Below are 27172 nucleotides of genomic sequence, written 5' to 3'. Positions count from 1 at the left end.
AAGGAGATAATTCACTAGCCTTTCCTCCCTCCTTCAATCCCCAATAGATCTACTGATCCAAGCACAGAATTCTTTACAGCTTCTCTTTAAACAACTCACATAATAGAGCTATCCACTATGCAGCTCTTGAAGCTGTGGCCTATATGGTAACAAACCAACTTGTGGTTTGTTCTCCTTCCGTATGGTCTCCCTTTTGTCATTCACTTTTGCTTCCAGGGACTGTCCCCTTAGCTACCCTAGTAACATATCAGGGTATAACTTTTTGCCTCAGGTTCTGTTTTCTAGGGAACTCAGGCCAATACATTTCCCTTCCAGCCTTGGCCTGAGCAATATTAAATTAGTGTCAGGTTTTCAATACAGCTAGAACAATGCCAATTCACTCGTAATACTATTTTATTTACTTCTTAACAGTCAGTAGTTCTTCATCTTATACAGTTTAGTACATTTTAAGTTTTATAGTATTTGTAAACAGTATTTTCATACTGTTTTCTGGTCAGCCGTATATCCTGATTTAGCTATCTCTATAGATGTAGATATCTTAGCTATATATATTTATTGCTATATACATATCTACCTAGGCATTTCTCTTAAATTTTTCCTTTTAAACTATTTTTAATGATTTTTTTCTGTCACTGGAGTATGATATAGAGATTTTAATCCATGTTAGTGTAATTTAAAAATGGCTGTTTTTTAGGCACCTTAAGCATCACTAATGATCAGGGAAATGCAAATCAAAACTACAATGAAGTATCACCTCACACCTGTCAGAATGGCTATCATCAAAAAGAACATAAATAACAAATGTTGGTGAGGATGTGGAGAAAAGGGAACCCTTGTTCACTGTTGGTGGGGATGTAAAGTGGTGCAGCCACTTTGGAAAACACTATGGAAGTTTCTCAAAAAACTAAAAATAGAACTACCATATGACCTAGAAATTCCATTCCTGGATATATATCCAAAAAAACCCCCCAAAACACTAATTTGAAAAGATACATGCACCCAGTGTTCAGAGCAGCATTATTTACAATTGCAAAGATATGGCAGCAACTTAAGTGTCCACCAACAGATGAATGGGTAAAGAAGATGTGGCACACACACACACACACACACACACACACAAGGGAATACTACTCAGCCAAAAAAAAAAAAAAAAAAGAATGAAACTGCCATTTGCAGCAACACGGATGGACTTGGAGGGCATTATGCTATACGAAATAAGTCAGAGAAAGAAAAATACTTTATGATATCACTTATACATGAATCTAAAAAATACAACAAACTAGTGTATATAACAAAAATGTAGCAGACTCACAGATATAGAGAAAAACCAGTGGTTACCAGTCAGGGGGAGCGGCAATATAGGGGTGGGGGAGCGAGAGGTGCAAACTAGTGGGTGTAAGATAGACTTAAGGATGTATCGTACACCAAGGGGAATATAGCCAATATTTTGTAATAACTGTGAATAGAAAGTAACCTTTAAAAATTGTGTACAAAATAAAAAAATAAATTTAAAAATGGATTATTTTAAAGATAAAGGTGGATTGGATAATTATTAATAAAATTTTGAAAACTATAGAACTTCCGGGCTTCCCTGGTGGCGCAGTGGTTGAGAATCTGCCTGCCAATGCAGGGGACACGGGTTCGCGCCCTGGTCTGGGAGGATCCCACATGCCGCGGAGCAAATAAGCCCGTGAGCCACAACTACTGAGCCTGTGCGTCTGGAGCCTGTGCTCTGCAACAAGAGAGGCCGCGATAGTGAGAGGCCCGCGCACCGCGATGAAGAGTGGCCCCCACTTGCCACAACTAGAGAAAGCCCTCGCACAGAAATGAAGACCCAACACAGCCATAAATAAATAAATAAACAATTGATTAAAAAAAAAAAATACAGAACTTCCAAAATGCAAGACACTATTGTTTCTTGTGCATACACAGGTCATGAAAGTATAATAAAAGACTCATGATATTTTACAGTTGAAAAGGACTCTAGATGCCATTTTAATCGAGATTATTTTATTTTATATAAAAGGACAGTGAAGCCCAGAAATATGACTAAGAGTCAGGACTAGAGCCCAGCACTGCTATTTCACTTTTCCCACTTATTGCCTTGGTCCAGCTTACACCCATAAATGTTTGTGGCTCTTCTTTATTTAAAAATAAGATGGGAAAAAGCCAGAACCTTATTTCATAGAAGTCTGAGACTGAGAAATTGCTCTGATCTGTTTTTGGTAGAACAGCCACCACTAGGGTAAAACTGAAATGAACAGCTTTTCTTGTATGGTAGCACTTCTTCAGAATATTTAAATAAAAGGCAAATTTAAAGAGGCAAGTTCATGGGGAATTCTTGGGAACATGTGGAAAAGTAAACAGTGCTTCTGGCTAACACAAAAATAGTCCTTACAGCTACTATGCACTAATGATTGTTTGATAATTGAGTAACACAGTGTTCAGCCATTAGGCATATCGATATGTGTCTGTTCATCAGACAAGAGCATTGCCCAATGCCAGAACCAAGAATCTTTTGAGTTTTCAAAGTGTGTAGACTATTTAGGCAGTTATTGACAATATGTTTTAGGCTGTTTTTTCAAGTATCCTCACTCATTTTTTTCCCCCTAGAGTTTGTTTCTTGAAGTAGATTAGAGAGTGAATGATAATATCAAAGCACAGCGAAAAGCTTTGCAAAGTGTTTCACACTATATTCTTTCTTTTCATGAGCACTGCTATGTAATTCCCCTGAGTTCAGTGATCTGTGAATTTTGGATATTTCGCCTAACTTTTTAAAGCTGCTTATTCAAACGATGCCATCTCCCTCTGCCATGGGCAAGTTCATTCTTCCCTGGTCCTGAAGTTGAGGGAGCATCTAACATTTTATCCTAATGTAAAATCCATGCAGCATACACTGGGACTATTGCCCAGCATGAAAGCTTTCAAAGGGCAGAGGGCATCATAACACACACCTGAGAAAGGTAGGCAAAGAAATAATTTTGACAATTGGCTTTCCACCCATTCCTTGGCACCTAGACTGTGCTCTTCCTATGAGCAGTGCTATCTAAACAGCAATTTGTTATTAAATCTATCCAATCTGCAAAATGGACGAATTGAGATGATTACCTGAGTATGTTTAGAAAACACCTTTACAACGATTGCTTTGTGCTGGCTGGGTCGACAAAGTCAAATAATGCTGCCTTGGCTATTTTTCTTCACCTGAGGCTGTTCTCAATTTCTTCCCCCAGCAAGAAAACTCTACTCCTATGGCACCAATCCTCGAAATGACAGTTATTTCTCTACTTTGGGGTAATAACTCTTTAGGACAAAAGACTTTGTCTAGTTTTGGGCGATTTGTAGTTCTACAGAGAAATTTCTGTTGATGAAAAAGTGAAATGGTGTTCAACACATGTCTAAATGCCAATAAGTTTTCAAATGCCGGAATACTGACTCTACTTTCACATAGTAGAATATCTGGAAGTTACCACTGTTCCTGAAGTCTTGGCGAAATTAATTTCTCTTCTTTCACTGACTTAAATGGTCATGACTAGGGGTATCAAGCTGACCAACTGCACTGTTTGCCCATCAGTTTCCACATGGGCTGCCACCCTTGCTGCATATTCAACGAACTGATGTGGAGGATGGCTCCTATTTTACACCCAGGCTCACAGGTTAGCCGAAAATCAAACTCCAAATATGCATTTCCCTAGAACGTCAGTCAACTTGGTGGAAAAATATTTAATTCACGATATAAATTCAGAAGCTAAAAATTATTTCCTAGCATTTTAATAAAGAGCAGGGAATGGGAGCTTGTTCTAGTGCCTGTGTTCTCTGTCAGAGAGGAAGTACTCGCCAAGTTTAAATCCCAAGATTTGTTAATCTAGTAACTATTCTCAGTACCCAGGCACAAACTGATAGGGAGGTTGATCAAGAATGGGACCCACAGTACTTATTAGAGAGACAGCCTGAGCTAGAGATATAAAATGATAAAATCCTACCGTGCTGTAAGAAAGTCGATGAAAAATGTGTGGGTCTGAAACCTTCTAGACGCTGCATATTTTCGCACCACCATCCTTTAAATTCTCCAGAGGAAAACTCTCCCCTGAACTTGATGCTTTTGAAATAATTCTTTTAACTGAAACCAGTTAAACCTCTGGTAGGATCTTTAATGCCCAGAGTAGCTACTGGAATGTCTGGGCACTGGTAGGGAATTAAAGCACCAGATAGCTTATATCTGCTTATGGAAAATAAAATAAATAATATTTATCTTTAAACTTAAATGGAAAGAATTTGAAACAATATATCAAGGTCTCAGTCATATCATGCAGAAGCATTAGCCGTATCTTGTTTCTTTTGACTAAAAAGACCACGTCCTTCCCTTAGGCCTTATAGTTTGATGTTCTTGATGCTTCATGTTTTACTTAGAAATAACAAGAGCTAATAATATGTTAATATGATATCTTGATCTTGAACAGTCTCCCTTATTCTTGAATAGTGGGTATAAGAATACAGTATCATATAACAATGTATATTATTTTAAAGTTTCAGAAAGATGCAAAGATATCTAAATTTGATTGTAAATAGATTTATGAAAAGGGAAGTTCATGTTGACTTTTAATAATAATATCAATAACAAAATAATAATAACAATGTTACTTCAAGTACCTACTAGATATGTATCAGTTGTTTTATATATGCTATGAGATAGGAGTTACTATTTCTGCTTTACAGATGAGGAGTCTTTGCCCAAGGCTACACTAACAGTTACATAAAAGAGGCAGATTTGAAGCCATACGTGTAATGATACCAATAAATTGTAAATCCTGCATTGCAACATAAGGTCACTATTTGCACTTTATTAACTGAATGCAACACAAATTTGCCATACCCGTTGGATGCTCATATACTCATGCCCCCAAACCCACCACCAATAACTCCCTAGTGCTGTGTTGTGCTAAGGAATTGCTATTTACAATTTGAGCCCTTTTGGTCCCTTAACGAATTCCATGTCTTTCCCCAAGTCTTCCTTCTGCTAGTAACGTTCTCCATTTGATGTACAATAACTGTGGAAAATCTACTGATCCCACTATTTTACCCAATGCCCCTTTATTCATAGTCCCTCAGTTTCCCTACAGTGCTGAGATATTTTACATACTCGTTAATTGCTTTATTATGTTATTAAATTTTAATTTTTTACATTTCTGAGTGTGGCCTCTTCTCTGCACATATCTTTTAGAATTTCTTAGATTCCTAATGGTTGTATCTTTATATTGGTTTCTTGTTGGCTCCAGTTCTGGATGGCCAACATATATCCAAATATATATACGTCCTAGTATATTCTGGAGTGTTACATGTCTTCAGTGTTAGCTTCTGAGCTTTTCCTTCACTGGTATATTTCTTAAGATTTACAATGTTTACTAAACTTATCTACCAGTTGCCTTTAAAGTCAATATCTTGAGTTTATTCCTATTCTACGTTCAGGTGTGGGAAGCGTGCTGATTTATTCCTATCAGCTTTTATATCTCCAGGTGCTTTGAAGAGATAGGGAGCAGTAAAGAAAACTATGGTAATTTTGACAGAAAACCTATGGATTTCATCAATAGGAGTGAAGCTCCCAAGCTATATTATGATATGGAAACTCATAGAAAGGTTTCTTGTTAAACAACGTTTGTTTTTATTGCCGTTGTGAGCATAAAATATTACTCTAAGCATATTTTTTTCCTTCTGCTTCCCTTTCAGCTCTTGAGCTGTGCTGTGAAACAAATTAGAAAACAAATAAAAGCATAAAACTTTTAAAAAGAAAACTAACATATATAATTTTGTCATTTATGGGAAGCATCTCAGTTTGTTCCTTAGAGATGCTGCCTAATTAATTTAATATTTATAAAAATTTGTATAATATGTTTCATGTTCCCTAATTTTACAGATAAGGAAATTCAAGTGCTGAGCATTAAAGTAACTTTCCCATGGTCATCTGGGTAGTAAACGCCAGCACAGAACAGTATTGGATTGAATCCAGTATTGGATTCAAATACTTGAAATTCCATGCTCTTTCACTAAATCACATTGTTTTACACAGATGAGTAAAACTTTGTTAATACCCATTTTATTCACATTTGACTCACTTTTCTCATTGTACATTGCTTATCAATGTAGTTCTTCTCCAACTTTTCCTACTAAGGATACCTAAATGCGCAAGATATTAACATGAAACCCATACCCAAAAGAGATTTACTCTAAATTGTCCACAAAGTTAAACTATCTTTAGGGCTCTCCTGTTACAACTTTAAAACTCATTCAAAATTTGCATCCTACTATGTACTGTAGCTCTTTATTTTACTACAAAAACTATTTTAAATGTTATTAACTCGTAAAAAAAACACAAAGACTAAATTTTCTGACTTGTCACATTGACTAGTGGGCATTATATTATTAGATTTATACTAAGTATTTTGTAAAATGGGCTGATTAAAGACTCAAATAATATTTCTCCATTATAGATAGACAGACAGATAGATATACCTCCCAGTCCTTAACACAGTAACACAGTCTACGAAGATTTACACATGCTTGCCCCTGACTACCTCTCAGACCTCATCTCCTCTAAATTTCTCTCGACTCACAATCCTTTCTTGCTGTTCGTCAAATATGTAAAGCAAGCTTCCACAGCAGCATGCATTCATGGCTTCTCCGCCTGATATTCACATAGTTTATTTCCTCTCTTCAGTTAGATTTTACTTAGGTTTCAATGCCTTCTTCTCTGGTAGTTCTTCCCTTACCATGTCTCTAAAATAGTATTTCCTCTTCCTCCACCCATGTTCTTTTTTAAAAAATAGCCTTATACTCTATTTTATGCTGATCAGCATATTAGATTACCTGTTTCCCCTCCTGGAATGCTAGCCCTATGAGGTCAGGGACTTTTTTCATTGCTTATATGAATCATGGTTGTTAATTGCAAAAGAACCAAACCCATAGTTATCATAAAAAGTAATCAATTTATTAAAAGCTAGTAGGTTGCTCATGGACTCTCCAGAGCGCAAGATTATCCAGGCTTGGAGGTTAAGCCACCAGGAAAAGTGCGGAAACCTCACAGTGGGGATGGTTCAACCCACTCCATCACGACTGCCACCAGAGTCAGATACCATCGTCCACATGCTGATGATAGGCTATCTTTGGAACCCCAAAATCTTGGCTATGGACTCTGACCTATCAGGAAAAGCACTGAGAAAAGTACCCCCTTTAGTATTTGCTTCCTATAGTTCTTTTTTTCAGGACCAAAGTCTTGAGTACATGCATCTGATTAGTGAATTCCAGGTCACAGAGCTGAGCTCTAGATCAAGAGCAAGAAAAGTGAGTTTCACTTTTGAGAAGTGAAGTTTCACTTCACTTCTCATTTGAGAAGTTTTTTTCTTAACATAGAAAGTCCCCTAGATATAAGAAAACTGTTCAAAATCTGCTCCATGGCCAAAAAAAACCAAAGCAAATGTGCATGACCACTGCATTGCCAGCACCTAGAACACTGCCAGGCACACTTGGAGCATTCCATAATAGTTGCTAAGTGAATGAGTGACATATTACGTTCATGTTCCAGGTAACATTTTTCTCAGTTTGGTGTTACAATATTTTGAAAGCTGAATTTACACAAATACATGCAAACGCGCAGTTACAGCTTTTTTTCAGTGTTTTGGCGATCGAAAGTACTGCTAAAGATATTGAAAAGTGATGTTTTTAGGGTTCTTGTTGGTGAACACAATCTTATGTGTCATCTTCTTGCTGAGTTCAAATGAATGGCTGACCTGGTCCCACATAGGTCAGTCAGGCTCTTTTATCATCTCAGGGGAACCCAGGCCAAAGGTCCTTTCAGCATAGAAGGATGACTAGTGATTCCTGTAATTTATTTTACATTAATAATCTGAGCAGGTCAACAATTTCTTTTCTAAATCATTTAGGGTAGGTATGTTTTGATATTCAGAATTTTCAGATATCGTAATGTTTTTGAGTACATACGTCATACACTACAAAACATTCTCAGCTGAGTCTAGGACAGCACCCTATAATCAAACCTATTACTGCCTCTGCATTGAAATGTAGTTTTTGTTCCCAAATAAGTTATACAACTATTTTGGTTTTCAGAAGACTTTGGATTTTGGAATTGAGAATAAGAGATTATAGACCTGTAAATGTATCAAGTATCAATGAATGAAGACATTAGCATGTTTACTGTTGCTGTGGTCAACATTCTTCATTCAACTGTTCAATTTATTTTTAGTGCTCTGATCTTGACATGGAAATTAAACACATTGTTTTGCCTTTTGATTAAGAATATTCAGCCTAGAAAAAATAGGTAAATTTATGTTTATTTCCTACACTAATTTCCCTCTCCATAAATATAAAACTCATGTTTTACTAAAGCATCTAACTACATTCTACCATTTTCAGATTAAGTAGTTCTGTCTACTTCACCAGCCCTGGTACATGTTTCTTTGACATCAACATCAAATCAACAACTTGATTTTTTCAGATCTATGTACTTAAAATCTCATATTACCTTACTCTATTTGTGATTTTAAGATTATATTTGAACTTATTCTTTTTCAATACTTACTAAAGTTCCCAGCTGACACATAACTTAAACAGACTGTTAAAAAAAACAGCATTCTCAAAATAAGTTAAGGTTTCAAGTGCAGGGATGAGCAATAAACCATTCTTGTATCTGATCATTGCCCATCCAGCCAGAATCAACTCAACACTGTCTAATGTTCAGAAAATCTCTTTACCAAGTGATTATTTGGCAAGAATTACACTCCATACCATAATTACTAATGCTGATTTTCTTCCCTGTACATGTGAACATACATTATTAACTGACAATGACTAGAAATATCTCTGGATCTTCGGTACCCAAGGTACATATGTTTTATTTACAACAATTTCTGTCAAAATGTATTGAACAATCTTCCCTATTATCTGATCTCTACAAAGTATAGTGTTGTTTGAATAGGAGAAACCAATTTAATTGTACCAATAGGTTTGGCATCTAATATTTTTAAACTGTGAATAAGTGCCGCAGATATTACAATGTATTCTACAATCATGTATAATTTCTAGTTTTCACATGGAGCAAAGCTAATTTGGAGGAGGCTTCCATGATAATATTGACTGCAAAATACTTTTAGTTTTATTTACATTTTACTAATACTCATCTTTTCTAGTTAAAAATTAATAGGTTCTGGAAATCTTGTAAGTTATAGTTTTAGAAGAGAGATAAATTCAAACCTTTTATATGTATAATTTTTGACCAAAAATCTCAAAGAATTCTCCCTCAAGAATAATGAATTCTTTGACAACGGTTATTGGAAAGGAAAAGGAAAGTAGTTAAGCGAAAATTGTCATCAATGTCACCACCATGCTCTACAATACACTTGAATTCAGAATATCTCAACACAGGCCAACATATCCTATTTCTAATACCACCCATTGTCCTGGACATTAATATGTAAAAAGCATGGAGAGATGCAAAGCCTACTACAGGTTTTTGATGTCTTGATTAAAAGGAAGCCTCTCAATACTAATAATTAAAATTGTCACTTTGTTCTCTAGAAGTTTTTGCACTCCATCACAATGCAGCTTGGAAAGGTTGACAGGCTGGGGAAAAGTGCTTTGCTTTTGTAGACTGAGATGAGACATTTTGAAAGAAAAAGTGGGAATAGAGAGCTAACAAGAGACCTAGACTGCAGTTGTATTGGGTTGGCCAAAAAGTTCGTTCATATTTTTCCATAACGTCTTATGGAAAAGCCCAAACGAACTTTTTGGCCAATCCAATACTTTTAAGGAGTAAATACGGAAAATCGAAATTTGAATATTAATTATCTTAATATTTACACCTATGCTGCCCCCTTGTAAAGTTTTTGTGTAACCCACAGTATGCATATCCTAATTTAAGGACCAAACTCTAGGATGACCTTTATCCTACATCTTAATCTCTCCTCTCCTACACAAAAGCCAGCTCTGAAGTGCCCTGATTTGAGAGTCCTGGATTTAGATTTTTGACATTAGTGAACTTTATTTCCAGGCTACCTAGCAGGGCTTGTCATGTGTGCGTAACCCAGGTGTTTTTTGCCTAGAAAGCCTCAAGTCCTCCAGCCACACAGAGTCACATTCTTTTTAAAATTTAAAATGAAATGAAATGAAATGAAATGGATAAGGACTCCAAATTGTAGGTTCCTTCTTGGTGTGATATCCTCTTTCTACTCTATGTAGCCATGATTTCTCTTCTAGGGCAAATAAACGCTTGTCAGCCTCCTTCCTCAGGCTTCTTCTGGCATTCTGCTATGTTGCTGAGTGTTTTCTCTCCCTGATTCTCTTAGGTTGTATCAAGAAATTAAAAAATTCCCAACTTTATTGATACTAATTATTTCTTTATTCCCATTCTGCCTATGGAGAGGGACACATGTCACATTTAACACTCAAAAAGTTCCCCCACCAATTTTCCTAAATAAACAGCGTTGTTTTCCTAAGACAAATTCTTACATAAGCACTTTCTGTTTAAATCTTATGCTCAATATCGGTCTGCCTATTTTTTCTTTCTTTTCCCTCTCAGATGTCTTCATGTCTTTGTTTTGTAGCTGAAATGCTGCAGACCCTATTATCCAGAGAATCTTCCCATATTGCTGTATTTGGAATAATACAAATTTTGTTTTATGTGGATTATTTTAATAAATTTTCTAAGAATTTGGCCATTTAAAAAATTATCAAATCCATGAAAAAGTTCATTTTTCCTTTTGATCGATATTGAGATGTCTGTTACACTTAGTTTTGTTTGCCATTGTTTACTATCTGGTGATTCTGCTTGTACATCCCTTGATCTCAAAATACTTTTAAACAGTTGAAAACTAAAATGATATTTTGTTATTTTATATACATTTAAAGACCTGTTATGGGACATTAATATTAAAATACAATGTTTGATCTTTTAACTAGCCATGGGATGTGGAGAGTCTAAGTCAAAGAAGATATAAAAATTAAAGTCTGGGAATTCAACATATTAATTATCATCTAATAGTGTTGCCTATTAATATGTTCTTTTTAAATATCTTTATGGTTGCTTTCCTGAGATGTACTTTCCTAGAGCAGTATATTTCAACACTGGCTGTTTATTGGAATTGCTTAGTGGATTACAAAAACATTACAGTTACAAATACCTGAACCCTACACCCAGAGATTTTGAATTAATTGGTGTTGAATAGGGCCCAGTTTTTAAAAAAAAATAAATTAGATGTTTCTAATGTGCAGGAATGTTGAAAACTACTGTCTTAAAGTGCGTGCATGTTTCCATTTTATTTCCCATCATGGCAACTTCTAATCTTAAAAATTATTATTCACAGTAGCAATGAATATATAATGAACTTAAACTAGCAAAATGTATGCAAGAATTTTATGTATAAAAGTATAAAATGTTTTTGAAGGCAATTAAGACCTAAATTTTACATAGGTAAAGATAAATAATATTTGTGGAGAGGAAGGCTCTGTGTAATAAAAATTTCAGTTCCTTCCAAGTTGGTGTGCTGATTTAATACCAACACCCCCAAACAGGATTTTATTTTGTAGTTTTGAAAGCTAATTCTCAGATGTGCCTGGAAGATCAAAGACTCAGTCTGAGATACTCTTAATGAAGACCAGGTGAAGGGATCAAGATGCTAAATACCAATTTATTATAAAGTACAGTTTGCATCAGAATGGCAATAGGCATGTAGACGATCTAATTCAGTACAATTTAAAGTATTTTTTTCAATACCTATTATATTCTGATTTTGTTTTAAGGTTTGGTGATACAGCAATGATAGAGCAAACAAAACTAAAACTCTGTGGAGCTTAGGTATAGTGGAGGGGAAAGCAATAAATGAGATGAATAAGTAAAATATAGTATATTAGATGGTGATAGGTCCTGTGAAGAAATATTAAGCGAGGAAGGCAGTAGAAAGTACATGTGTGTTTGTGAAGGGGCAGATGAGATTCAATTTTAGCTAGGGAAACCAAAGAATTCCTCACTGGGAAGGTTACACTGGGGTCAAAAAATCAATAGAAATGGTAAATGACAGAGAGAAATTTGATGTATTACAATGGACATCAATAGAGAAATGGTTACTTAATAAATGATTCTGAGAAAATTAGTTAACAACACATATGAAAGTAAAATATGTCTTCTATCTCACAATATTGTTGAAAATCCAATTAAATTAAAGATGTGGTATATATATATATATATATATATATATATACAACGGAATATTATAATGAAATTTTGCCATTTGCAACAACGTGGATGGACCTGGATAGGGTTATGCTTAGTGAAACAAGGCAGACAGAAAAAAACAAATGCTGTATGTTTCACTTGTATGTAGAATCTAAAAAATAAAACAAACAAAACAAATATAACAAAACAGAAACAGACACAGATACAGAGAACAAACTAGTGGTTTCCAGAGGGGAGACAGGTGGGGAGAGGGGAAAATAGGTGAAGGGGATTAAGAGGTACAGACTACTAGATATAAAATAAATAAGTTACTAGGATGTAATGTACAGCATAGGGAATATAGTCATTATTTTATAGTAACTTTGTATGTAGTATAATCTATAAAAATACTGAATTATTATGTTGTACAGATATAATATTGTAAGTCAACTATACTTCAAAAAAAATTTACAAGTGTGAGTGACAAAACCTCAAAAGTATAAAAAAATTAAAATATGTATTTGGACATTGGAATAGGGAGGATTTTTAAAATAAGACCCAAAAAAGGTCAAATCATAAAAGATTTACATATTTGACTACATTAAAATGACTCAAAGATACTCTAAGCCACAAACTTGGAGAAGATATTTTAAAACATTTTTAATCAAAAAAGAATTCATATCCAAAATGTGTTAAAAGTCTTATAAATTAATAAGAAACCAGCATTAAAAAGAGACAATTTAATTAGAAAAAGTTAGACCACTCAGTGTAGACAAAGGAAAGGAGAAAAAAACAAAAACCATGAAGAGGTATTTCACAAGACAGGAAGTATGAATGATTAATCAAAACATGAAAAGATGCACAAGCTCATTAGTAATCAGGGAAATTAATTTCATAATGAGATACCCTTTTATACCTACTAAACTGGAAAACATAAAACTATCTATACAAAGTTGTGGTCAGAATATGGAATACTGAGAACTCAGTATACTACTGGCAGAAGTGAATATTGGTATAATTGCTTTAGAGACCTATATAATACTTATAGTCTCTTAGATATATTTTTCCTAATTGTAAATAAAAGATCATCATTCACTGGGCCTGTATAATGAGCCACATGTGTTCATATATTATCTTCCTTAATCTTTGCAACAATTCAGTGTCATCAGGTGCCTCCATTCTAAATATAAGGCAAACCATGAGTGAGCTGGGAAAAATAAGAAGGAAAGAAGTCTCCGTAGTGTGGAGTCTGAGAGTTCGGTAGATAGAGTGTGTAGGTAAGGCCTTTCCAAGTAGGTGGCATTTGAGTCAAGACATGACGGAAGCTGGGAGGAAGACCAAGCAAACAGCCAATGCAAAGACATTGAAGCAGTGGTGGGTCTATTTCCAGGAAGAGCAAAATGATCAGTGTAGCTCGTGCAGAATGAAGTGGGGGATGTAGAAGACAAGATGTAATAGGGTGTTGTTGGGCAGATTAGATAGGGCTTCTAAGACATCAGGAAGACTTGGGCTTTACCCGCTGAAAGGTATAAACGAGGCGTGGTGTAATCTGACACGTGCTTTCCAAGCATAGGCTGGCGGCTGCTCTTCTGAGCATGCGCTCTAGGAAGGTCAGGGCAGAAGTAGTGCCGTTATTTGGGAGGTGCTGACACTAATGTTGTAGCCAATGCACACAGTGAGAAGTGATCCAATTCTGAAAAACCAGATCTGGTGTGTAAGGGTTAAGAGTGACTCCAAGGTTTTTAGCTTGGACAACTGGCAGATAATAAAGTAAAAATTGGCTGCATAATGCCAACCATACATTTTCCTTTAGCATTTTCTTCTGTATTGTCTCCTAGGCTGGTGAGAACCCATCTCCCTGTGTTTATTCAGGAACACAGAGATCAGTAGATCATTTTAATGTTCACTTTAATAACACTGGTAATTAAATTTTAAAATTTCTCTAGATATATGAGAATACTATATGTGGAACTGTAGATATCCACTGCTAAATTTGCTGATAAACCTTTTCTAATTTTGAGGGTTTATCAAGCAGAGTTAGGGAGGAAGAAGAAAAACGTCCTGTTAGGCTTTGCTTTGAGATCTCCTTTTAAAAATGAGTTCTTTTATTGAAAGAGGAGGACCAATAGTTGGGAATTGCTGGTTTTAGCTGACAGGCAACAGTGACTTTCTTCATTCTTTTCAAAAAAATCTAGAGAATGCAGACAAGACCCAGCATGGTGACTATTATAATTAGAAGAGAAACTACATGTACTCTAGAAAGTTCCTCATCTCATTAGGCATTGTGCTGTCATGTTTATGCCAAAACATGAAGACCAATATAGGGCATGAACCCACAGTGAAGAGGGCAATTTGTGTTTAGGACAGTCTATTTTGTCTCTAATGTGTATGCTTCAGGGGAAAAAAGGATTAGAATCAAGGAGAAATGAGATAATGTGGATCAATTGTTAGAGGCTAAGTATTTTACTGTAAGCAGTTTTTCCCCCCGATCCATCTACAACAAGTCAACTGCATCAGAGTGGGGTGCTGTAATATTTTCTTTTATAAAAATAAAACCTTTTGAATAAATGTGAAATCAATATTTAGGCATGGAACCATACTGGGAGTGCAGCCGGTTGGTATTTTGCCAGCGACGTTTTACCAAGTCATCACAGCTGATTAGTGCTGTTGTGTGGCTCATTAAAAGAATTTTAGCTTTTCAGGCCTTCTGTACCCGGTGGAGCCTAATTTTTACAAATAGCTGATGGCTCCACTTCCCTGAAATTCCTGGATTGCTGCCTGAATTTCCTTACTTTCTTCAGCCCTACCGCATCCATTTTCTACCGTAGATTAAGGATCTATTCATCGTCACTGTATTTATAATATTTTGCAAGTGAATGTGTGTGTGTGTGTGTGTGTGTGTGTGTGTGTGTGTGGGAGAGAGAGAGAGAGAGAAGGCCATTCTATTATATATGCTTTATGTGGAACCAGTCATGCAAAGTTTCTCTCCATTTAAAAACTAATCTTTATTGGCTTAAAATTTCTTGTTTATTTTTTAAATAAATAAACACCTTTTTTTCGTATAATATTAGATTTTTCTCTCACTCTCATGAGTAAAATAATATAAATCCCATTTCTATGCGGTCCAAACAAAGGAAAAATGAACCTGTCGGCAAGTTCCTCTGGAGGGAAGTGGGGAGTCCGAACTGGAAAGGAGAATGGAATCCTTTCTGAAATGATGGAAATGTTCTATATCTTGTTTTGGGTGGCGGCCACATGGGTGTATATGATTGTAAAACTAACTGAGCTGAATAGTTAATATCTGCCTGCTTTAATGTAGGTAAATTACACCTTAATAAAATAAATTTTAATTATTATTTTCCCTGTTTATTCTTCTGCCTATCCACCCCTATTTAGCTAACACAATCCCTTCTTCAGTTGCCTCTGCTGTTTTAAACACATTTCTGCTCTCTACTTCCTCCGGTTACACACTTAACATGTGGCAAATATAAGAAATAATAAGTAGATAATTTAAATGTAATTGTCAGAGACCAAATGTCTAAAACAACGGACGAAATTTTAATATTGAATGTTCAAAATTCATCTTATAATACCACATGAGTATCACTACATATGGAAGTAAAAATCAGAGGGAAAATCTCTATATAATAATTATATAGGAAAGATGGAAGACTCGTTTGGTATCTACAAAAAGCTAAATAAACACAACCAAACGTCCTCTAGAAATGCCCAGTTTCTTTGATGGTGGGTCAGGAAGGAAGTCCTCAAAATGTTCCTTCTAAATCTCTTTCCACCTGTCTATGTCTGTATCTGTATCTGGGTTTTTATCTGTATCTATATCTGTATAAATGTTTTAAAAATAAGGATTGAGACTTCAGAGTTTAGAACAATTATTAGGAATAAAATGTCTAAGTTATAAACAGGAAGGAGTGCCTGAGATGGACTGAAAGTCAAGGTCACTGGAGAAGAGGAGGTCAAGGAACTGAGAGGCCAGGTTATTAGAAATATCTTCTAAATAAAGAATTGGACAAGAGGATACACATATCTTTGATGACAGGGGTTCAGATTCTAAACAAGAGGGCATTCTTTGGACCTCAGACCATTTAAAAATTTGCCAGATGCATATATAGGAATTTTCATAGCAATGTGTGTCTGTGGGCAACAGTTAAACTTAATGAATCACATTATAGTGAACCAAGAACCAAAATCAACAAGGAATGAATCATCACAGGTGTCGGAAGCCTGAAACAAGTTGTGTAGTCAGTGTGAGAGTGAAGGAATGATAAACAATGGAGGTGAAAGGCAAAGACAAGGGCAAGGTGAGACAAGAGCTGTGAAGGATAAAATAATTTCCATGTGACAGAACTCTTATGAGGCATTATTCTCACAAGGAAACCAGGTTGCAGTTAAAACATTTTCCATGGTGCCATGCCTCCTGAATCCATAGATTCTAGATTTGTTTACCATAGGAATCCTACACTAGGAGCATCTTACTGAAAGCATTCCACAGATAGGGACTCTCCTTTTAGTAAACTAAACCAGTCTATATGACAGTAGATCCAGTTAACATCAAATTTTAAAGACAACTATTCTGGGCAACTATTCACCTGCCCTTTTTCTCCCCCAGAGAGCTTATCTCCAGTAATGGGAAAGAAATTGATCATAAGAGGCTGCTTTAATGCCTTCCTCTATGAAAATTTTTACTTTCTTGGCAATTTTTCATTTTAATACTCAAACCTGGTGATTATTTTCCCCATGAAGAGAAATCATAAACAAATATCTGAGAGGCTGTCTAATTATCTCAATATAATTCTCAAGTGAGACCAAAATGAAAGCATCATTTGGCAGCTCCTGATTTGGAGAAACAATGAATATGTCTTCTCTGCTTACAGTTGAGTTATCAAGAATGATTTGAATTGGAATCTTTGGCAGAAATAAAACTAATTTTACATCAGTTAATAGCTCTATTTTAAGCTTTCGAGAGTTTATTTAAAATAGATTTAAAAGACAAATGCTTACTAATTTTTTTTTTTTATAGAAGTACCTACAGAATTTAGGGGAATGACAATGTTGAATTTGTTGAATACACAGAACTGATGGGACAAAGTTTTATCTACTAAACCAAGATGGTTAATGTTTCCAATATTTTACAAATGTGTTAAATGCAGTTGAAATATTGGAAACACTTCTCTAATTTTTACCATGTTTTTATATTCTGATTTAGTTTATGGTTACACAGTTGCTTGCTGGATTCTCTTGCTGAATGTGTATATGTGTGTGTTACCTGCATGCAGGTACGCTAGACTACAGCAAGTTCCATGATAACTTGTATTTACCTTACTGTAGCCAATTTATTACCTTAGGAATAGCTCAGTAACACAAGGGTGGCCACTTAGTTCAATGATGTACAGTAAGATAAATACAAATTTTTAAATAGAGTTTTACTTAAGAGCATAAAAAATATACATCTTTACCCTCAGACATTAATTTTCTGCCCCTACCAACATACACACACACACACACACACACACACACACACTCAGATCTTAGGAACACTCTGGGTACAGAGCCCGGGTGCTGGAAGGCCCCCTGACAAGTGCCTGAAGTGGTCTTTTGACAGTCCATTTGTTTGTATTCTTGGGATTAGGTATGTGAGTGCTTTGAAAATATAAATATCCCTGAGAACATCATTAGTGTGTATGAATATCTTAGCTTTCTTCTTCAGAAAGGTTTTTGTAGGAGGAGTGTCTGGACAATTAAGGATCATATGGGAAAGAAGTGGGAATAAGAGCTAACCAAGAAAAAAGGAAATAACGTTTTCCCCATCAGATATGTGTCAGGGTCTTCCTGGAGATTTCAGGAGGTGCCACTCCTTAGCCAAATGTGTTTCTTGCCTCTGGCTGTAGGGCTGCTGCTCTTGACCCACAATGACCCACAGTTCAAGTTGTGAATTTCTCTGCTGAGGAAGCAGGGTCTTGGTGAGCAAGGCTTCCGTCAGAGTCATAAGAGTGGGAGCCACTAATTCCTTCAAGGAAAATGACAGTGTCTTATGACTGGCTGAAATGTACCGAGCTATAAAAGGCTATCTGTACATGGCAATTTCATCTTTAAAAAAGACATATCAGATCTGTTGATTTTAGAATCTGCCATCCATTTTTTGATTCCTTTTGTTCCAGCAAAGCCTCATATGTCATCCACTCCAAGCTCACAAAATTGTTGATTCTCTCATTATACTCTAATATGAAGAGTCCAGTCACAAGGTACTGAGCTAGTGATATGATACCCTGCACCTTGAAGAATTTCCTTAATGAAAAAAAATGTCCATTGTCTTAGGCAGAGTACATTGCACCAGCAGAAATTTAACTTGCTTAGCCTACTAATGGTAGAATGCTAATGGGAGAAATAAGTTAAACTGCTCATTCTCTGAATTCTGGCTAAAGAGTTGATGTATAATGCAAAGATCTAATCAAATGAAAATAGAACAATAAAAGCTCTCTATATTTTGGCAATATCCTATTGAGTTTTAAAATTTACTTAGAATTCATTAAAAAAGTAATTTAGAAGAAAAAAGTATAATTTTAAAATTGCTTTCTTGCAAACTTTTGGGAACTCACTTTCAGCCAGCTGAACTGTCAGGGCAAATATCTCTCTGTAAGATAAGAAACCACAGAGAGGCCAGAAATATTACTAAATTTGATATTTTAGTTTAATGACGTTTCACAGAATCTTAAACTTCAAAAGTATCTTTGATAACATCTCGTTCAATCTCACATTAGAAATTTCTTTTATGACATCCTGCTGGAATAGCTCATGTGACAAGGAACTCACCACCTTGCAAGGCAACCCATCTTAGACAGAATTGAGCAATTAGAACTATAAATAGAACCTTGTCTTCCTATATCAAAATCAAGTTGCTTTCTGATCATTTTTTTTTTTACTGGTCCCAGTTCTGCCCATTGTAACTAGACAGGATAAGTTTTATTCTAACACTAGACTCCACTGAGATTTTTTTCCTCTTCCTGGATAAACCTCTCTATTTCTTTCAGCACTGGTACACAGGCTTTCCAGAATCTCCCATTTTCTCCCTGGCTGTCTCTGTACACACACGTGTTGGCCAACCGTCCTTTAAAAATATAGCCTCTAGGAAATACTCCGAAAGGATCCACATTATACAAAGTATGATGGGCTTTCAAAAAATTTAAATTAAAAGATTCATTAAATGATTATTATAAGATTATCTTGGAATATTTACCAGGCTCTGTCTCTATTCCCCATTTCAAACTACCTTATACTTTTCCTTGATTTGCATTCCCATTGCCTCTCCCTCCACCCCTATTGATGAAAGGTCACTGGGATGGTTTATCTGATTTCCATGAGCAAATGACACTCATGCCCACATAGTACTTAGTTACTATATCCCAGATGCATTTAATGCTCCAGATCCCACTTTTCTGCAGGAGGGATGAGATGCTGAACCCATAGAAAACTAACCAAATCTAAACTAGATACTATCTTTCACCTGTCAGTTGAAGCTATGGCACTGGGCACATCTTAAGATAGCCATCTGCTTAATTGCATGCTATAGTGAAAAGGTAACTAGACTGAGAAGCAAGTACCCAGAGTTCTGTTTGATAGAGTGTGGCCTTTTTTAAAAAATATATATATATATATATTTCTTCAGATTCTTCTATATTATATGTTATTATAAGATACTGAATATAGTTCCCTGTGCTATACAGGTCCTTGTCATTTATCAATTTTCTATTTAGTAGTGCGTATCTGTTAATCCCAAACTCCTAATTTATCCCTCCCTTCCCCTACCCTTTCCTCTTTGGTAACCATAAGTTTGTTTTCTATGTCTGTGAGTCTATTTCTGTTTTGTAAATAAGTTCATTTGTATTATTTTTTAGATTCCACATATAAGTGATATCATGTGATATGTCTTTGTCTGACTTACTTCACTTAGTATGATAATCTCTACGTCCATCCATGTTGCTGTAAATGGCATTATTTCATTCTTTTTTATGGCTAAGTAATATTCCACTGTATATATACATCTTTATCTATTCATCGGTTGATGAATACTTAGGTTGCTTCCATGTCTTGGCTATTGTAAATAGTGCTGCTATGAACACTGGGGTGTATTATCTTTTCAAATTAGAGTTTTTGTCATTTCTGGATGTATGCTCAGGAGTGGGATTGCTGGATCATATGATAACTCTATTTTTAATTTTTTAAGGAACCTCCATACTGCCCCTTTTTATACCACTTCAGCTCTTACTCATTTCCAATAACATTGTTCCCTCTCTTGTTCTTCTTACCACTCAAGCCTAGAGGTATAGCAGCTTTTCACTGTCTGTTTTCAATATCTCATACCTGGTTGGTTTCCTTAACCTTTCTTACACTGCTGTAAATAGTCCCTTTAGCTGTTCTTTCAATAGTATTATTTGTTTCCTGACAGGGTCTTGACTGATAACCCCTCTAAGCCAGTTTTCTCATCTGTCAAATGATGATAACAATAGTACTTACTTTATAGGATTGTCCAAGGGTTAGTAAAAAGATATCAACATTTAGCATAGAGCCTGGCAATTGTGTCATAATTGTGAGATATTTCTATTATTATTATCATTAGCTTACAGAGGAGTTGATGTAATGTATTAACTATGAAAAATTTCGTTGGCTAATCTACACAGTCCTTTCAGTTCAACAATTTATTAGACATCTCACTTATGATCCTTGCTCAACAAATAAACTCTATTCTCAATATCAAAGCTAAATATAATACTTAGTGATGACTGTTAGTTACATCAGTATCTTGCAATAATGCCAGAAGGACATTTGAAAATTTAGAGAAAAATTAGCAATTTTCATTCTTTTTAGAAAAATCAATACGAATATTTAGCCAATTTCATAGTTCTGTTTCATGGAAAAGTGGGAGTGCATTGCCAATTATATTAATGAAACTATCAAGTGGTATAAGCATTTACAGTCTTCTCAAAAATCCCAATCAATGCTTGGTTCATGTTTCCAAATGGATAGCCTAGTTAAGACTCCTGGTGTTATCACAGATCTGATGATGGTCTCTTGTGTGTCCCAGGTAGTGTTACTGGTCCACTGAAAGGTTAAGTCCCAGGGTCCTTTTTGTAAGGTTCTTTTGTAAAGTTTTATAAAGGTCTACAGTTCTTCATCAATTTATATAAAAGTATGCTACTTCCAGTAATATCCACAAAATATTTGTTATACACTTTTCTTGTTAACCTGGAATTGCTTTTCTATATTTTATCCTTTTCACTTTTGTTGTCTGCTGCTATCAGTGTTTTCACTGCTGGATGCTTTCTCTCTACTGTTGGGGCAATGTATTCTGTTCCCTTTGGCAGGAAGAACCATTTTTGGTCTCTGTTCTGATTAACTGCAGATGGTCCATTGCCCAGGACTAAACACCTTTAGATGTAGCATCATTAAACATTTCCTAAGCAAGAATAGTCTAGGGGCATTCCTACTTAGCCATGGGTCCTTTTGTGGGTCCTGTACTGGATACTGACAACATGTTCACTGCGTTGCCACACATATGTGTGGTTATCATAATCTGAGCTATCATAAACATGAGCTCAGTAACACAAAAGACCTAAGAATATTAAAATCTTTATTAATCTTTGAAATACCACTCACTGTGGTAACTCTCACCTAGTACTCATGGCCCTGTAGAAAGACTACTGTAAATATTGTAGTTTCCTGAAACATTTTACATTAGACCTTCTGACTATAACAGGGCTCTTAAGTTTCACTCTCATATTATTCCTCAAGATTAACTGATTCAAACTGATGTGAACTGCTAAAAGAACAGACAGATTTCATTCTCCTAGTGTCCATTTTAGTGTATTTTAAGTGGTACAGTGTTAGGAAGAATCCTTACAAATCCGTATTCTCTGTTCTCAAAGCTACATGTACATTGACTGCATGTCACTTCCCCTAGAACAAGACCTAATGAAAGCATCATTTTGTGTGGTGTTAGAGGTATTTTATGACTTATCTGAAGCACAGATATCTTGACTATAAGAGAGGTAGAGTCCACCCAGACAAATATTTCTATAAGTGTATTTAGAAGGGTTTGCTTTACTGCTGCTGTTTTCAAAATTCATATTTTTATGGAGAGAACAAAATGATAAGTTACAAAATAAATAAATTACCTATGGGTATGAGAATTATTTCCATGTAAACATACAGTCTGCTTGATCACAAAATATACAATGCTTTTAGGATACAAGCCATAGCCATGACAAAGTAATCTTCCTTTGCCCTTTCTGATGTAATTGAACAAAGTACCCTTCACATCCCACACATGTTGGTCACGGCTATCAGGACTTGAACAGACACCCTGAATTCAAGGGCAAGCATCATGTGGACTGAATTAGTATGATTCTTCCCTCTCAAAGGTCCATAAATTAGACCGCTGATAAATTCAGTCAGTTTTCAATGAGCAGCTAAACTAAGAAACTAGGATCGTATAGACCCAAAGCCTGGCAATGGTATTGTACTGACCATGAGGAGGCACAGTGTGCTCTATGTGGGAAAAGGCAGACCTGGACAGAAAAGAACAGGGGAGAAAAATCAGAGAAGCTGAGAAACAAACTCTTTCAGATTCAGTGAGAGGGGAACATAATGCCAGCCCCAACCCTAATTTTATAAAACTTTATAAACCCTAACTCAAGGATCCCTACATTAAACTTTTTATTCCTTTTATTTGCTTGACCAAGAATTAGTCATACTTGACTAAGAGTCAAGGTTTGTCCCTTTTAAAAAAAATTCTTTAAAAAATGGACAAACTAACTTGCTGTCGGGAGTACTGGCTGGTATTTCCCAGTATCTGTTTACCGTGAAACAATTTAAGTTTATTTGCACCAGACAAGAGTCAGGAAAAGTATCAGTTCCTCATCTTCTTGTTCAATTGCCTTCACTTTCTTTTAGGTGACCTATATGTGATTCTTGTGTCATTCTTGTCTCTCACGAGAAGTAACATTCTTATGCCAGGGTCTTTACCTATTTCTCCATAGGAACTTGCTTTAAACACATTTAGCGATCATCCTAATTATCTATCTTTCCCAAATCATTTTACTTCTTCCAGTGTTCTGCAAAATGTCTGTCATTGATTATTCACAGGAAATATAATAGTACAATATACAGAGAGACAAATCTCAAAATATATCAACGTGTATACAGTCAACCCTCTATATTTGTAGGTTCTGCATCAGTGGATTCAACCAACCACAGACTGAAAATATTGGGGGGGAAAGAATTCCAGGAAGTTCCAAAACCAAAACTTGAATTTGCCATACTCTGGGCAACTATTTAAATAACATTTACATGTATTTACAACAATTTACATAACATTTACATTGTATTAGGTATCATAAGTAATCTAGAAATGATTTAAAGTATGCAAGAGAATGTGCGTAGGTTATATGCAAACACTACATTATTTAATATAAGGCGCCTGAGCATCTGTGGATCCTGGGGGGTGGGGGTGGGCTCTTGGAACTAATCCACTGTAGATACCAGGGGAAAACTGTATTGTAAAAATAGTCTCCTTCTCAAGCCTATTCTATCACCACTATTATGCCTTACCCCAGAGGCAACTACCACTCTCTGACACTTGTCTATCCACAAACTAACAATGTCTTCAGTTTTTTTATTTTACTATTTTGAGTACATATTGTACTCATGTGGTTCAATCATGTAAAGTTACAAAAAATATACAAACATTTATTTGCTCCCACCTTTAACCTCAGTCACGTAAGTTCCTCTTCATGGGGAAATTCATCTTACCATTTTTTGTGTACCCTTTTGGAAATAATTTATGCACATACAAGCAAAGGTCTCTTAGCTCAATCCATTGTTAACATGAAAGAGTGCTGTATTTTGCCCTGTACTTTGCTTTTTCTAATTAGTATATCTTAGAAGTTATTCCATGATGGCAAAGAGCTTCCTCATTTGTTTTTATGGTTGCTGTTAGGTGTTCCCGTCTATGGATTACTTACACAACCTACTGACTGACAACAGCCTTCTTTTCTTCTTTGGGAATTACAAACAGTGCTTCATATATTCAGTTACACCTATTCTATATCTATTTGTAATATTAATGGATACTACTAAATTGTACTCTACAGAGGCTATACCAACTTACTATCCACATTATCTTTCTCTCTATGTAGCTATGTATCAATCAACCATCATAGATATATTACTAGATTATATAATTATTGGATATATACATCAATATTAGATTGCTTTATCTTTGCTAATCTGAGAGATAAAATATTATATCTCATTGAAGTTTTGTTTTTTATTGATATTTATTTTGTTTATAATAAAAGTGTTCAGTTTAATGAAAATTTGTATATGTATACACCTGTGCAACCATTATCCAAATCAAGACTTATAACCAGTATCCCAGAATCTCTCTTTGCTCATTTTCAAGTCAATATCCAACCTCCCAAGGGACAAACAGCATTCAGACTTTTATCACAACAGAATAGCCCTGCTTGTTCTTGAATATAAATTATATACTATGAATATTTTCAGTTCTGATTTTTTTTAACGCATTTTCATTTCTGATTTTTTAACGCAACACAATGTCCCTTCAAATGTTGGTAATTCATTTTTTCATGTTGTGTGTAGAATTTTATTGGTTGAATATATCACATCTCTTTTTAATTTTGTTTTTAAAGTTTCAGAATGAATTTCTATTTAAATGAGGTTGAATTTTTTTTTCTTATTTTTAAAAAGGATTATTTGCATCTTTTAATGAACTTTCCATGGGTAGTCTGGTAATCTTTGCTCCTTTTTCTATTAGAAATATATATATATATATATATAAAAATATAAACACACACACACATATATATACACACACACAAATATACCTCATATATGTATATGATTAGACATTGTTTGTGTTACAACTATTTTTTCCTGTTTGTCCATTACCTTTTAATTTTCTGTATGTTATCTAAATATCTCACCTTATGCAACTTTCATCAATTTTTAACATTCTTAGAAAGATCTTTTATATTCTAAGATTACTGGAATATAATTGCTTTCTTCAATAATTTTATGGTTTAATTTTCTACATTTAAATATTTGATCAACTGAAATAAACTGTAGCCTAGTGTAAGGTGTAAGTATGAGTTCAACTCCACCACCCTGGCAATCCCACTCTTTTGGATCCTGCCTTTCAGATCTTGCCTTTGAAGAAAGTCATGTGGATGGTTTTCTCCATGTTGGATACTCATCACATGAAAGCAACACTGAACTTGAACAGAGATTAGGACAGGAAAAAGATTCCCCTTTTCCTCAAATGGATTTCAAAACTGTTTAACGTTGTGTAATTAGAACACAAACTAGCATAAGATAATCCCATCTGAATATTTTTTCATAAATCCGACCAAAACTCAACTAGAAATAAGCTACCTTTCAGTAAGAGACCATTCTCCCTGCAAAAGAATCTGTCCTGGTTCCCAAATCACCTCCCTTACTGACAGTGGGGATTTACAATGGGGGGGGGGAGCAAATCCCCCATTGTAATGAACAGTGGAGACTTTATCATGTATTGTAACACTAGGCTCATCAATTTTCATTCCAATAAAATGTTCTCAGTTATTTCAAAATGAAACCAACCAAACAATAAATAAATAAATCTTCTCAGTAGTAAAGTCTTCTGTAATCAATAAATTCCCCACAGAAATCATGAAAGTGGAAGAAAGGAAAAGAGATGTAAATCTAAAATTGCACCAGTATCACTGTAATGTGGTTTATCTGGTATAAAATGGAATTAAAATGACACACTATTCTAATACTTAACTGCAATGTTACTCACTTTCTCCAAGCTGTCCTATATCATATTTAAGTAAGATATACTTTTGAGAAGGTTATCATATCATCTAAAATCATTCTGTGGACATAATGTCCATGAGCCTGCTGCTAGTATGTTGGAGAATGCACAGTATTTAGAGGAAGAGTGAGTCCTGAAATTTAAGAATGCAACTAGCTTGAACGCTGGAAAAAGTATTGACCAGGTCTGTAAAGCATTATTTTAAGGTTCTCATTCTACATTAACATTTTCTTATCATATGATCGCTCTGTTGTTCAAAACTAGAGGAAACACCATTCTATGTATGAGAGATACATTAATATCTGCCTTTCTTTGAGAAAGCCCAATACATATATATAATAATATTAAATTGCTCAGTTACTTTAAGAAATGATTACTTTTAAATAAGTTTAACTTCAGAGTTCATCTCAAAAGCAAACTTCTTTCATTTATCTTTAGGTCAATTCTATTGCTTTTGGGCAAAGTCTATTACAGAACTTAGGGAGCAAGAGGCAAGTAAGGTGCAATCATCAGAAAAAGTTGCCAAGTTAAAGTAAGTTTCTTAGCATGAGTATCCGTAACATTTCAGGTTATACCATAAATAAAATTAGAAGAGAAAATTCCCCACCCATTTCAGGTAAATGCCAGTTTTTAATTTATAACAGCTAATTATGATTCTTGAGGAAGTCAATGAAAAAAGACATCCTATAAAGATATGCATTTTTCACTGTAAAGGATAGATGACTTGTGAAAGTGATAATGAATGAAGGTTAGTTAGAATTTCCACATAAAAGGCAGGCATGTAGTGGGTCTAGATTCTGTGCCTAGAAGTTATACTGTGGCATATTCTGTGATTCAGTAAAGTAAATAAATGGCTTTGTGTTATAAGAGTGTACATTATCTGGAAATGAATAGCAATAAAGACTTGTTTGATTCTGAAAAAGATAAATTTGATTAAGTATTAAGATCTATGCTTATTAAATTTTAACTGTAAGAAACTATAAAATTCAATTCAGTTCAACAGACTTTTACAAGGAAATTAATACAGTCCAAGTCTGTAGACTTTAACTTTAAAAAAAGTTTTCATTATA

The sequence above is a fragment of the Balaenoptera musculus genome, chromosome 9 (genome assembly GCF_009873245.2).
Source record: "Balaenoptera musculus isolate JJ_BM4_2016_0621 chromosome 9, mBalMus1.pri.v3, whole genome shotgun sequence".
In the NCBI taxonomy this organism is placed as follows: domain Eukaryota; kingdom Metazoa; phylum Chordata; class Mammalia; order Artiodactyla; family Balaenopteridae; genus Balaenoptera; species Balaenoptera musculus.
This window is presented reverse-complemented; position numbering follows the sequence as displayed.